The sequence below is a fragment of the Sinohyriopsis cumingii genome, chromosome 1, assembly GCF_028554795.1.
Source record: "Sinohyriopsis cumingii isolate HCF-2022 chromosome 1, ASM2855479v2, whole genome shotgun sequence".
Classification (NCBI taxonomy): Eukaryota; Metazoa; Mollusca; class Bivalvia; order Unionida; family Unionidae; genus Sinohyriopsis; species Sinohyriopsis cumingii.
In genome coordinates this window covers 27,161,646-27,176,141 of record NC_142961.1, presented here as the reverse complement: position 1 = coordinate 27,176,141, position 14,496 = coordinate 27,161,646, and positions in this window count along the sequence as shown.

Genomic DNA, 14,496 nt, shown 5'->3' with positions numbered 1-14,496 from the left:
ATAATATTCTAGGGAATACAAGTTGTTTTCAAACCTAAAAAGATATATTCTAGTGTTTCACACAAGACGGAGACTACATATTACTTTCAATGACATTTAAATTAGCAGCATTAACCCTGATTACATACAGGGTTAAACAGTCCAATATGAAAAAGGAATAAATAACACCAAATTGTATTCCGAAAAGTGTCAACAGTACAAATCGATCTTCTCCAGTTTTACCAGCTTAGTCAAAAGTAATTCAGCAAAAATGGAATTTACGTAGAACAAAGATAAATTTAAAATAGCACATGCTGAGACAATATACGAAGTAGTGTTTTGAGATTAAAAAAAGGAATTGCCAAAGCTGACGTAAGTCTGCAATCATTCATACGTTTGGAACGATTAAGGAAAATTTGCAAATGACTGAAAATAAATGTACTCATGGACAGTATATCATAATATGAAGAATACGCAAGGCGTTTTTATTCCGTTTTAGATGGCCTACCGAAAAACAGCATGCAACACATTTTATTTACAATTCTGGAAGTTAGATTTCTTAAAACAAATCAGTTTCGGGTACAGGTTAAACGGCGCAAAACAAAAATATATACATACATGTCACCCCTTGTGCGTTTTTTTCGGTGATAAGCAGACATTGTTGACATGTGACACAAATACATTTTTGGTGATATGGAGACATTTGTTTTTACTTGTAATGAAATACATTCTTTTGGTCATAGACAGACAATGTTGACATGTAAAACAGATATTTTTTTCGGTGATAGGTAGACATTGTTGACATGTAATACAAGTAAATGTTTTCGGTGATATATATTGTTTACATGTAATAAAAATACTTGTCACACAGTCGGTACACTTTACATATAGTGTGTGAAACTTAATATTGTTGGTATAATAAGCACACAAAATATTTGCGCAGTAGTCTCTTTACTGTTTGGCTGCGATCGTGGGAATTTTCCTTTCCCGCCTTCTGGAACGTTCTGTTTTCACTATTTTAATCAACATTTTTTCATGTGGTGCATCAATGGAAAGATAAGCCTGGCGGAGCCCATCCCTCTCCCGTCTGGATGACCACATCGGAATTCACTGATATAGTGTGGCAAGCCCTGGCCCTGAGCACATGGTCGGTGAGATCATCTTTGAGCCATTCCGTCATGGCCGTTGACTTCACTGAGGAAGACTTCTGCCCAGTGATGCTGTGCGGTCATCACACTATTTTACCCATAGTTGGGAGACTCATGGGGGCAGAAGCGTCTTATTCCATCCCGTACGGATCCAACGGATTTGTACCACTGCCCCAAAATGTACTGCTGCAGAGCAGGCAGGCTTCCGAGCAGGAAGGAGCAACACAAACACTGACTTGATTGAGCGCATCAGCACAACCTCCACAGCATACGGTATGGAGATTAGCGCCGAAAAAACCAAACTGATGACAAACAGCACCAATGGCATCATTGCAGAAATAAATGCCTTTGGACAGAAGCTGGAAAGAGTCACATGCACCAAGTACTTGCGATCAGTTGTCACTGATGAGGGCTCCTAACCAGAAATACTTTGCAGGATTGCCCAGACAACAGCTGCAATAACACGGTTAAGACCAATATGGAATGATGCTAACATTGCTTTTGGTTCCAAAAATTTGGCTGATGCGCTCGATTGTCATATCCATCTTTCTGTATGCTTGTGAAACATGGACGCTCACATCAGATATACAAAGAAGGATTCAAACCTTCGAAATGAGATGCTACTATAAAAAAAAAGCGTAAAGTGAAGTGGCACGGTCATATCTCAAGATCATCTGGATTGGCAACAACAATCTTGCAAGGCACAGGGCGAGGGTGCAGAAAAAGAAGAAGACAGAAAAAGAGGTGGGAAGACAACATTAAGGAGTGGACAGGCATGGGATTTGGAGATTCCCAAAGGGCAGTAGAGAACAGGGAAACATGAAGGGATTTGGTTATAAAGTCAACTGTGGTGCCCCAACGACCTCTTGGGTTAAGGGTTATATGATGATGATGATGATGATGATGATGATGATGATGATGATTCAAAGTTTTGGCGGCCATTTTTCGAAATGATTGTCCTAATGGAACTTAGAAACAAGTGGTAACATCTCAATGAATATGGTCAATTTACCCTATAGATATTTGTTACGCCATGCATAGCATATCATTCGCTGAAAATGGCACAAAAGCCCAAAACAAGAACAAACAAAAACAAATCAAATAAGTTTATTGGTCAGTTGATAACGTCGTGGAAAGCGTTTGTAAATGTATCTTATAGGAGTAACTAAACTCAACTCTGTTCACATAAATATGAAGTTATAAACCAGTCTCCCACATGACCGAAATTTATGCAACCACAGCAGTTTTACGCTGTCAAATAGACCAAAAGAACCACTGCTTCGTAGTACGTGATGCAATTCCGACACTCTATAAAATGTGTCTATGTTTACTGTTCCAAATCAAATAATGCAAATATCAGTTACAAATAAATTACGGTAAATCTGGAATTTCTGCTTCCAGTAACCATCCTTTCACACGAATATCCGAACAACTGGAATGTTTAGAAGTGAAGCTGACACACTTTAATGTGAACATGGATCGTCTACGATTACCATAGTCAAACAATGTGACATCATACGAATTTTCATTGGAAATTCTGTGTTGAAAACCATTTTATCTGTCTAAAATGTTTGATATATTCGGAAGTAAACGTTTCCCTTTTATTTATAAACTGTAAAAATAAATATACGTTTAAAAGTTAATGGTAGTAAAAATGTGTCTGTGACGATTTCTTATGCACAACAAATGAAATGTCCTACATCTGAGTTAGAATGAACGAAATAATTCCTTCTTCTTTCTCTCAAAACTATTTCCATTAAAATGAAAACTATGTTGTAAATTTAGTCTTAAATGGCCAATGATTTAATATGATATCCAACTGTTTTAATAAATTAAATATTACATCATGAGTCATTTGAGATCTTCTGTATGTCTACAATGATAGATGATTTATGAAGATACGTTTGGGCTGAAAAGTAAAACATGGAAACGGAGATGATATAGTCGACGAATCTCTAGAGAATTATGTAGAAATAAATAAGTTTATGAATGACGAAAACTGGCCCAGTCAACATGATATATATGTAACATTTACTTGCCCACTCATATGCCTGCGTATTACCGTTTCTTCCAGGAGTACGAAACTATTTCTGGACCAGTCAGTATGATTAACATACCGTCCACACTACAAAGCAATTAGCAAAACACAATACCTTGTTTTCTTATGCTTTCCACTCAGCATGAATAAAAGCCAAGGGAGCTAAATCTATGAGGTATTTTTGCTTTGTTATTTTTGTCGGCTTAACGCCATTTGCAGCACACTCTAGGCTATTGTGGCGGCCGGTTTAATTTATGCAGAAAGAACCCTGTAATACCCAGGAAAGAACTCACAACCACACGAAACTACTGTATAGCCTGCTCACAAACCAGATAGGACCAGCCAGAGAGGTGAGATGACAGTGATCGGTAAAGGCGAACGCTTTAGACCATTCGGCCACCCGGACACCAAGTTTCAATGTGTGTGTGTGTGTGTGTGTGTGTGTGTGTGTGTGTGTGTGATTTGTTATGTATATTTCATTTGTAGTGTGTGACTTTGTCCGTAAATTAGTTTAGGAGTTTTGACCACCTAAAGAATGTAATTTTTTAAAATGATATTTTCTTGGATTTCAGTTCCGATCCTTGGTGTTTCCCTTGAAATTTATATCGTCTATCTGATTTTTGTCAAAATGCCTATTTGAATGTATATTCAAGGCCTGACTTTGTTTACAGTCTTGTGTAATTTGCCACTGAGATGACCGAGTTTTTTCTCTCCAGAAAATGCTATTGCGATGTAGGTCAACTTGGGGTGTATATAGGAATGAAGTAAACAAAGCATTTATTCCTTTTTTAATATTATTCTGTGAAATAACTTTTATTTGTGTTCAGATCGAATTTGTAGCTAATCATGTCTTTCGATTATTCATTGGAACTACATGGTGCTCATTTACTGTTTGGAGTAAAATGTTATTTTGAGTTTATTGTGAACTCATTCAAAGACATTCTGTATTATATCATCTTGATGCATCAAGACTATTGGTACATCGGCATATTCATTATAATTAAATCGGAATTCATTCTTATTCAAGATCGGAATTCATGCGGAACACTAATGGAATTAATTCGGTCCCATCTATATTTCTGGACTAGAACTTTTAGGATGATTTGGGATATAATATGCAATACTATTAATTTCTGTAAAAAAAATATTCACTTTTTTTCTAGGGAAATAAATTATTTGTTGAATTTTATTAAACTTGCTTGTTTTTGTTTTTCTGTTACCTAATTTAACACCAAAGAGTGGTAACATAAGGGGGGAGGCACATCATGGATCTGAATTTCTTTAAACATTTAGGATTTATTTTTTAAAAATCATTAAATTTAAATTTACTTTATTTTGGAAGTTTCGTTGTCCATGGTAAAGATTTTAATTTCAGGCAGTTGAGAAATCTTTACTGAAAACAGCGAAGGTTTATAATATCATCTAAAGTTGAGAACCCTGGAAAGGTTAGAGTCCTTGAAAAACGACGATTTTGCTTGAGCAGAGGCGGCTTTAGGAGTACGCGGGGCCTAGGGCTGACAATGACCGCGCGGGGCCAGAGTATCGGTATCTCGATTGGTATGCTACTGCAAACACTGATTATAAAGTTGACAAAGTTGGCTTCGCAACTTTGAGTGCATTACGTGCGGCCTGTATCAGCGTTTCCAATTTACCGGAGAATATAGATTGATAAACTCATAAGGACGACCTTAGGCCTTAGGCTTGAAGCGCGGGGCTCCCTCAAGAGCGGGGCCTGGGCCGGTCTCCCCACTTGCCACACCCAAACGTCGTTCATGTACTTGAGATTGCCAGACATTATCATCTTTCTGAAGCGAAGGCTTCGTTAATGAAGCAAGATATAAACAATCCAGTATTTGGTGCTAAAGAATTGTATGACATAGATAATCATATTTTGGACCTGACCATGTCCAAAAATCAAGTTCATTTTCTACCTGACCTGAACTATTGATCGAAGTAAAACTATGTATCCTGGTCTGAGTAAAGGACGTTGTTTTGAACGTTTTTTTTTTTTAATTAAACGTTTAGTGACAGATCTTCTAACTAAAACTTTATCTTGTAAATATTTGGAAACCTTCTAGAATGAATTTTTTTCATTAGGTAATATGTGTTTATAGAAATGCTGTTAGCTGATTCACGTACAGGACTATATAATCCAAAGCTTCTAAAAATTATTTATTCTTGCTTTATGATCTGAGTGAAATCTGTTGTATCATTGTGCCCAGTGTTTCATTTGGGCTGGAATTTATTTAGTCAATTAATTCAAGTGATTCTTCTTTAGAAATAGAAAGTACTCAAGATAACATTCTTGACAACGAAGTCTTGGATTTTATGGTGAAATTCAGATTAGAATTTTTCTAAGATTGTTTCTATTGCGATTGAACAAAACCGCTGGCACATCATTACGACACAGGCCACCACAGGCACATCAACACTTCCAGCATTGGATTCATTTTAGAATATCACTAAAGTTTGTTTATAACTTTAATCATTAGGACACTTGTTCGAAATTCTATGATTTTTGGGGAGTTATTTTTGCAAGACCGTAAAACAAATTCTTTAATTTTTCGCTTTGCATTCTAAGCTAATAAATTATTTGTTGAATTTTATAAAACTTGTTTGTTCTCACACTTTTCTATTACTTATTTCAAGACAACAGAGTCGTAAAACAAGTCAACGGCATGGGTTTGTATTGGAAAAAATACATTTCTTAGGTCAAACCAACCCCAGTCCGGTTTTATTAACGAAAATTATGAACCATTCATGTCGATGAGTTCTATATCAGTTATTGGTAATTCTGCCAAGCCTATCCATATTAAAATATTAAGGGACACAGGACCTTTTCAGAACCATTTATAAGCAGCTACTTTGCCTTGTCTGAGAAGTCATCTTTTAGTGAAAATGTTCTTATTCTAATTAAAACATTAAAAGACAATCGTTCATTGTCGAACATGAACAAGATTCTGAGATATCCTGTTTTTTGTATACGGCTATTATCGAAATGAATCCTCACAAGTACCAGTTTATTTTGTTAAAATTGGGGTTTTATATGGAAATGGTGTCCACCTGAGGTAATCTCTATCTCACTCGTTACGCCGATCCCATAGACCAGTGGCGTGGAAATGGGAGCGCCACTGAGATATCAAGATCGTCTTCAAAGGGCGCATCTAGAGGCGACCCAGCGGGACAAGATACACTGCGTCATAAACAAACAGTAGAGCTGCATAAACTCCCTAGATGTGAGCCATTTCTTTTTGGAAATGGAAATAGGTGAAGTCGTACAGATGAGGGAGACGACACAGAGGAGAAGGTTTGTAAAGGCCCATCGACTTACGTTCAAGCAGAAGAGAGCGCGCGAAACTGATTAACAATTCCTGAGGTATGAAAACCGCATGGCTATCCGTGAGGACGTAAGGACAGGAGCGTGAGAATATACATTTGTCAATACAGCTGGCAAATTTTGTTTAAACGGATGGAGAGAGGAAATGATATTACCATACTAATCTTGAATTTCGGTGAAAGTATGAAATAATTTAGAGGAATGAGGTCAAGGATTGGTCTGAGCTTGCAACTGGCTGTCCTGAACAAACTTTGGATGAAAACTCCGTAGATTGTGGTATTCCATAAAATCTATACCGCCAGATTATCAATGTACACCCGAATCTTTGCTGTAAAAAGTATCTCCTTTACAGATTCCGACGCTACTTCCGTCAGGATTAGAGAGGACGAAAGGGGAAGGGGTTGGTATAATGAGAAACGAAGCTCCTCTAAGACAATCTCGATCGCAAACTCGCTTGACGAAAGAGATCAATCCGACGCTGTTTGAAAAACAAGAGTCTGGTGCCCTATACTGGATAGCTGTCTGCTGCAGGTTGACGACTGGCAGCAACGCTGAGACAGTGGCGACGTGAGGATAGAGAAACTAAGTATATTATTCACACGATACGACTGCCTCTGAGAGTGATTAGTTGCTTGTCTCTAATACAGGATTGTGTTGTTTTAATGGTTTTTGGGTTGTGCAGGGAATAATTCCTTTTCCCCTTGTCTCCCGTCATCACGTCTTTGAGTGCGAGACGGAGATGATGTAAAGGCGATAGTAGGTGCGCTGAGGATGGAGGGGCAGTTCTTGGGTTGCATGCCTTTGCACTGCCTCTAATTTGCCACCAAACAGCATATACCTGGAAGTCAATGGCTAAAATATGAAAGATAATTCACAGGATGGCACACCAAGCCATGACACATGATTTGATGGCTTTCCAAAAACCTTGACCTTATGCGACATGATACGTGTTACGCTTAACCTCGTTCAAGCAAAATCATGCCATGATCCAGGCATGTACATTGTTGGACTTGTTGCGAGTCTGAAAATCAACAAAGACGTTAAGTCCAACAGGGAAGACATGGCAACTGTATAGCAAACTAACTTCGAAGATGTGTGAAGGACGCCTTTATAGGCAATACAGGAAGCAGGCGAAGTCAAACTGACCGCCGCCATGGGGGCGGTACAGATGGAGGAGAATGTTATTTGGTATAGCGCCAGCGCCAGACGAATTTCAGAGGAGAATTGATACAGCTTTGGGAGGGATTCAAGGTGTGAAAGCAATTCATGATGATATTCTAGTTTGTGGAAGTGCTGAAGATGATGCTAAGGCCACAGAGGATCACGACAGAAAGCTTCGAGAACTTTTTGAGACATATCGCAAGAAGAATGTTAAAATGAACAAAGACAAGATGAAATTGAGGCAGAAGGAAGTCACATTCATGGGACATGTGATCTCTGCAGAAGAGTTGAAAGTTGACAATGCTAAGGTAGAGGCACTCAGAGAAATACCTACACCGACGGATAAGCAGGCAGTCCACCGACTGTTAGGTATGGTGAACTATTTGCAGAAATTTGTCCCAAGGCTATCGGAAGTGACAGAACCATTGAGACAATTGATCAAGAAGGACGTAGTTTTATAGGGATCAAATTTATGACAAATGCCTTCATGAAATTAGAGAGATATTGACATCAGCACCAGCGCTAAGGTACTTTGACCATGAGAAGGACACTATTCTTCAATGTGATGCATGGGGCTCCGAATGGCCGAAAGCGATCACCGTTCCGGATCACTGCCATCTCACCACTGTATGCGTGGGTTCGAGTCCAAGGCTCGGCTAGCGTGGGTACGTGGGAAAGCCTACCAGTAGCTTCTCGTGGGTCGGTGGTTCTTCCCTGGGTTTTCCAGGATTTTTCCTCCACCAGTTATACTGGCTGCCATGTATAGCCTATCTTGTGCTGAAAAATGGCGTTAAACCCTAGAGCAACAACAACAATGTGATGCATCGGAAACGGGGCTAGGGACTTGTTTGCCTCAAGAGGGGCTCCAGTTGCCTATGCCTCACGCGCACTCACAGTGACCGAGGTAAATTATGCACAAGCAATAGTTTTTTGGAATGAAAAGGTTTGAAAACTACATCTACAGGAGACGAGTATTCATAGAAAGTGACCATATAAACCACTTGAAATAATCTGCAAGAAAACTTTAGTTAGTGCACCAAAGCGGCTGTAAAGAATGCCATTAAAACTGCAGAAATTTGACACAGATAAACAGTTTCAATGTGCGCATGCGTACACTGTAGAGTTACGCAAGAGTTGTTCTTGAATTGCGAGTAAAAAATGGCATTAACGTGTGCTGTAAAGCTTTAACTGTAGGAAGTCAAATCATATTTGATTAGGCAAATTAAAACAAAAATATTAAAAAATGTGTTTCCAGTTGGCGGAATGTCCCTGTTTCTTATTGCCGACCCTCGACTTCATCCCCCAATGGTATAAAATTTGTTTTTAAAAAAATCACATGGCCGAAATTGATTTGCATATCTACAGTCCGACTATACATCCCCGTTTGTTTGTAACCCTACCAATGTCAATAACGAAAACGTTTAATGTGATACAACGTGCACAGAGTTAAGTCAACTGAATCACTGATTAATAATTTCTAACCTGACTGTGACCAGAATGGCACTAATACTGGCATCCCCTGCACCTTTCATGCTTAATGGACTTCCCCAACAAACAAACGGGAAGGTACAGAGCGGTGTTGCCCATTACTCTGAAGTGCTGGAAATATTATTTGATTTATAGACAATGTTTATAAAAAAAATGAAGAGAAAATAACTAATTTTAAAATCAGTGAAATAGGAAATAATAATAATAATAATAATAATAATAATAATGAGGACTTTGTATAGCGCCTAATCTTTAGAAGCTCTAAGCGCTTTACAACTTTAGACAACACCTATAAGATAAGAAACATAATAATATTATTATAAAAACAAACAACATGAAATCAGAAAAACATTTTTAAAAAATTAAAAAAATGCTGAGAATATTTCAGGTAGGAAACATTATTAAGTCTTTATGTTTGTTCTTGCTGTCGAAGTAAGTGAGTTTTGAGAGCCCTCTTGAATGTGATCACTGTCTTTGTGTCTAAGTTCAGTGGGCAATTCATTCTGCTGGGCCCTGGTATGCAAAAGAACGCTGTCCATATGACTTTGTTTTCATACTTGGAATAATGAGTATACGATTGTCAGAAGAGGAGCGTAAGTATCTTGCTGGTGTCTACACATGGGTGAGGTCAGATAGGTATGTTGGATTAGAGTCCGACAGTGAAAGGTAGCACAGAGAACAAATTTTGTGTTTGATTCTGGATCGAATGGATAGCCAGTGTAGGGTACAGTGCAGCGGGGAGGTGTGCTCTGATCGTGGTACTCTAAGTATGATCCGAGCAGCTGTGTTTTGAACTTTTTGAAGTTTCTGGAGTAGATATTGAGATGAACCAGACAGAATTGAGTTACAATAGTCCAGTCTTGAAAGTACTAATGAACACACAAGTGTTTCAGTGGCATCAACCGAAAGATATTTGCGAATTGAGCTGATGCGTCTCAGCTCAAGATATGCACCCTTGCATATGTTCATGACATGCTGGTGCAATGTGAGAGTACTGTCCAGAGTAACACCTAGGTTTCGTACTGATTGTATGAATTTAATGTTGGCGTTGCTGATATTTATTGTTTTAGGTCAAGGATGTGAATGAGAAAGTCTTTGTGTTGTGATCAGAATGGCCTCAGTTTTATCATCATTCATCTGCAGCTTGTTACAAGTCATCCATGATTTCACATCAAAAATGCACCTCTCTACATCTTGGATGGTATCATCAACTTCAGTTGGGTGGCTAGATTTGTATATTTGCGTGTAATCAGCGTACAATTGATGAGACACTGGATGATGATCTATGACACTTGAGAGCTACTGAGTGTACAGAATGAAGAGAACAGGTCCAAGAACAGACAGCTGTGGAACACCACAACATAGATCAACTGGGCTGGAGTGTATTCCATTTGCAGATACAATTTGTGTATCACATATCACAGCCTTTTTCAGTTAAAAACAATATTTTATTTCAGAATCCATTTTTAAATACTAATTTGTGTCTAAATAGCGTTTTTACTAGTATTTAAAACAGAATTAAAAATTACTTTCATACATCATGAATTGTTTGTTTTCATTTAGAACTAGCTGCAAGATCACAAGTTAACTTCTTGTTTACCGGCATTTTATACAGGGCCTGGAAAGGGTACTCATACATCCGGGCTCTTCTAAGCAAATGGCAGCGCTGATGAAACTGTTTATCGGTGTATTGAATTTGTCCTAGAAAGACGATACAACCAGGATTATCCCCACATTCAGTGGGCCAAGATATCCTCTTCGAGGTACGAATGATACTATCCATGAGTGTATGACATAAGTAAATGGTTAGACATACATGTATATGCAGGATGTAGTCTCAGATCAATATGGATAGCTTACTGAAATAAAAAAACAGCCAGGACAGGTGTCAGTATACGGAAGGCAATGCAGACGGCTGTTTGCCAGAGTAGTAGCAATGCTGGGAAGATGGACGGGTCTATAAATAAAATCCCTGGCAATGTGAAGGTTCCATGTCTCATTTTGAAGAGGCCTTGGGTGATATATAACGGAAGGCATACGGTCATTGAACGATATGGCTCAAGAACTGGATGGTACAGTCAGGAGCCGAGACGGCATCAAAACTGAAGTGCGGCTTGACGGAATGGTTAATTCAAGTAAATTATAAACCCCATGCACCCGGACTTACAGATCTGAAAACCATGCTGGGACATGCCAGGGGACTTGCACCACTTGGCCTGCCTAGAATGGGTGGAAACTCATCCAAAGTGTCAAATTTCTCAATTAAAACAGAAAATGGATGGATCAGGGGAAATTGGTCAGAACTAATAAATTATATTGTTGCTTGTTGTACCAAATGACACACCTGTAACTCCAGTGAAGGTGTAGATGTCAGAGGAATATCATTTTTTGCTGGCTTTTAATTCTTGCATTTAGCATAATTATATAATGAGCATTACCTCCATTACGAATTTACAATGTAATTATTATGCATCATTTCATCGATGAGAGGCGTGCTTTATGCATGGCAATATGTATAATGTACTTAACTAGAACACGTCTTTCAGCGTTTTAGCAAGTGAATTTTGTTACTTGCATTGTTTATTGGAACATGCCGACTCGAGATGTTTCGGCACCATCTGATAAGCAGATTCGGTATGTATTGTAACCTTGTATGATAATTTTACGCATAGTTTACATGTTATTCATAACAATATAATGAAATTACCTTGTATCATGCATAATTCCACCAGGACATGGTCAATTTATTCCATAATTCCAGCGTTTTGCTGTGCACTCACTGCCAGTACATATGAACCCGCCATTTGCACTCTTTTGGTCAGCGAGCGCTATGGAATCTGATTGGCAATTGGTCACATGAGCTTTGACTATAAATAGCACCACGCGCATGTAATATTGAACTTCACTGTTAACTTGTCCAGCGTTCGGAGCAGATGGAAGTAAAGCATCGGGTGATGTACCAATTTCATCCATTCTATAATTCTCAAGCTGTGTTAGATAAACATAGTCAAGTTGCCAAGGTTAGTTCTAATGAAGTTTGATAGGTTTGCTTGACATTACGGGGAATCCCAGAATTTATTTATTATTCATGAGGTGGTCTGTTACCGTATTGGTTGATATGATTCCACCTTCAGTGAATTATAATCACGTTTAACCTACGTAAGTGAAGGCAAGAGATCATTACAATCTATATAATCCTGGGAAACATGCCTATTCTTCCCTCAGGAACTGATATATAAGTATATTAATGTTAAGTCGACACTAAACCAATACCCTTCACCTTCATTACAAGGCAAACTCGCGTGGCACCTTCACCTTACGATACTCACCACCTTCAGCACTTGAAGGTTAATACTTCACCTTCACCTTATTCACCGCCCCAATTTAAGCAACTCTTTCTTGTACTTCCATAACGTGAATTCTATGTGATATAAATCATTACAAATATATTTTTAATCCACTCAGAGAGGGGTGGAGAAGGTGCAATCATCTTTGAAGCTCCATTGCACCTTCCCTCACGGGAGTCGATCACCTTTGTTTCCCGTGATTATCTGGTTTAGATAAGTCCATTACATGTTCACCTGTTCTTGTACTTAAGGTAATTTACAAATAAATACTTTCGATGTTTATTATATACGGTCTTGTGTTATTCTTTCTAATCAAAATCTAGACAGGAGGACCCAAAAATACTGAAGCCCGGATACGGCATAACAATTAGTCGTCATATTTGATTCTGAAGCAAGAACATAATAAAAAAAAAGAAAAAAAGAAATGCATAGTTAACTGTTTAAGGAACAACAGAGAAACCTGTTATACCAGGTGTGATAAATAGTCGTCGTGCGTGAACATAAACTTAAACACGTGTTATTACGATGTAGACATACTCAACCATGTCGTCTCAGAATGCAGAAACATCCACAAAGGTGAAAAAATTAATATAATTATGGTCAAAATTCCAAACATAATGTATACCATCTGTTGTATAAGCCTTATGACATCCCCCCCCCAAAAAAAATCCTCAATGGATGTGATGAAAAGATTTCCAATGGATTTTCGAGGCTAAGTGAATGACGTCAATTTACGAGCAAAAGCTTTAACTAACACGACCTATAGGTGGCGAGGGGAGGTAATGGATAAGAGTTAGTGCCCTTTGTCTATAAAATGTAGACAGGAAAGAACGAATTTTCGTTTTTGGTGGGAGGTAGTAGGACTTATATTCCTAACATAATGTGACTGGGGAACGTATCTGAGTGAGAAATAAAAAAACTTGGTAATAAAATTTATGGTAATATTGAAATAATCCACAAACTTCGAAAAAGGCAGAAAGAATTATGCTAAATTAACATTTGATACGCCTTTCAGAATTTTATATTCGAAATTAAAATGGCTGAAATCTGAATACAAATTAGCCTACCAAAAAAGTTCATATTAATGATCACTGTAAAAACTGAATTTTGTCCACAATATCTGTATAGTATGGTGCATCTGATTTTAAGAGAGAAGAACAGTGCCAATAACCAAATGAGATCAGTTACAAATGATTACTGCAGAACATAATTTCTAAATTCGATACTTTAAAAAACCATTTAATTACTCTGGTGCTACTCAATGAAATTGCCTCCCCAAACTACTATATCAGAATTACACATACCTCTTTTCAAAACAAAATCATGTGATTCTTATCTCAAGCAGCACTTTTCATTGTAAATATTGAATACATGAACTCCAATGTACTATGTTAAAGCACTGCATATACATTTTGTGCTTTTATACTGAATGTATTTGAGCATACTTTACCAGTTTGGTTTTCTTTGTTGTATTTATAATAGTTTGTTCATCCTTAGGCTGAAGAAAACAAGGAAAATTTAGCTGGTAAGTTAAAAATATTACATTTTAAAGACCAAATGATTTGAGAAAAGCCAAATTAATGTACAGGATATCCAACAATAGTGCTCCTGCATATTTACAATCACTATTCCAGTATAGGCTACCTGGAAATACTCCCCACCTGTGATCCATGTCCACCAAACGGTATAAAATTCCCAAACCAAATAAGGAATTTTTTAAAAAAAAGTTCCAATACTCTGCAACTTTGCTCTTGGAAAGCATTCCAGTTGAGATTAGAAATGCTTACTCTATTTCCTTCTTCCAAACTAATATATCCAGTGGCTTCAGAGATGCAGCTAAAATAAATTCCATTGTATGAGGGCCTCAAGGTAGATTAGTCCTTAGCTAATTGTGTTACCCGCTTTAAATAAAGTCATTATTATTATTAAAAATATATAACCTGAAGAATAGTTAATAGTGAAGGTACACCTGAAACACTTGTGAAATATGTATATGAA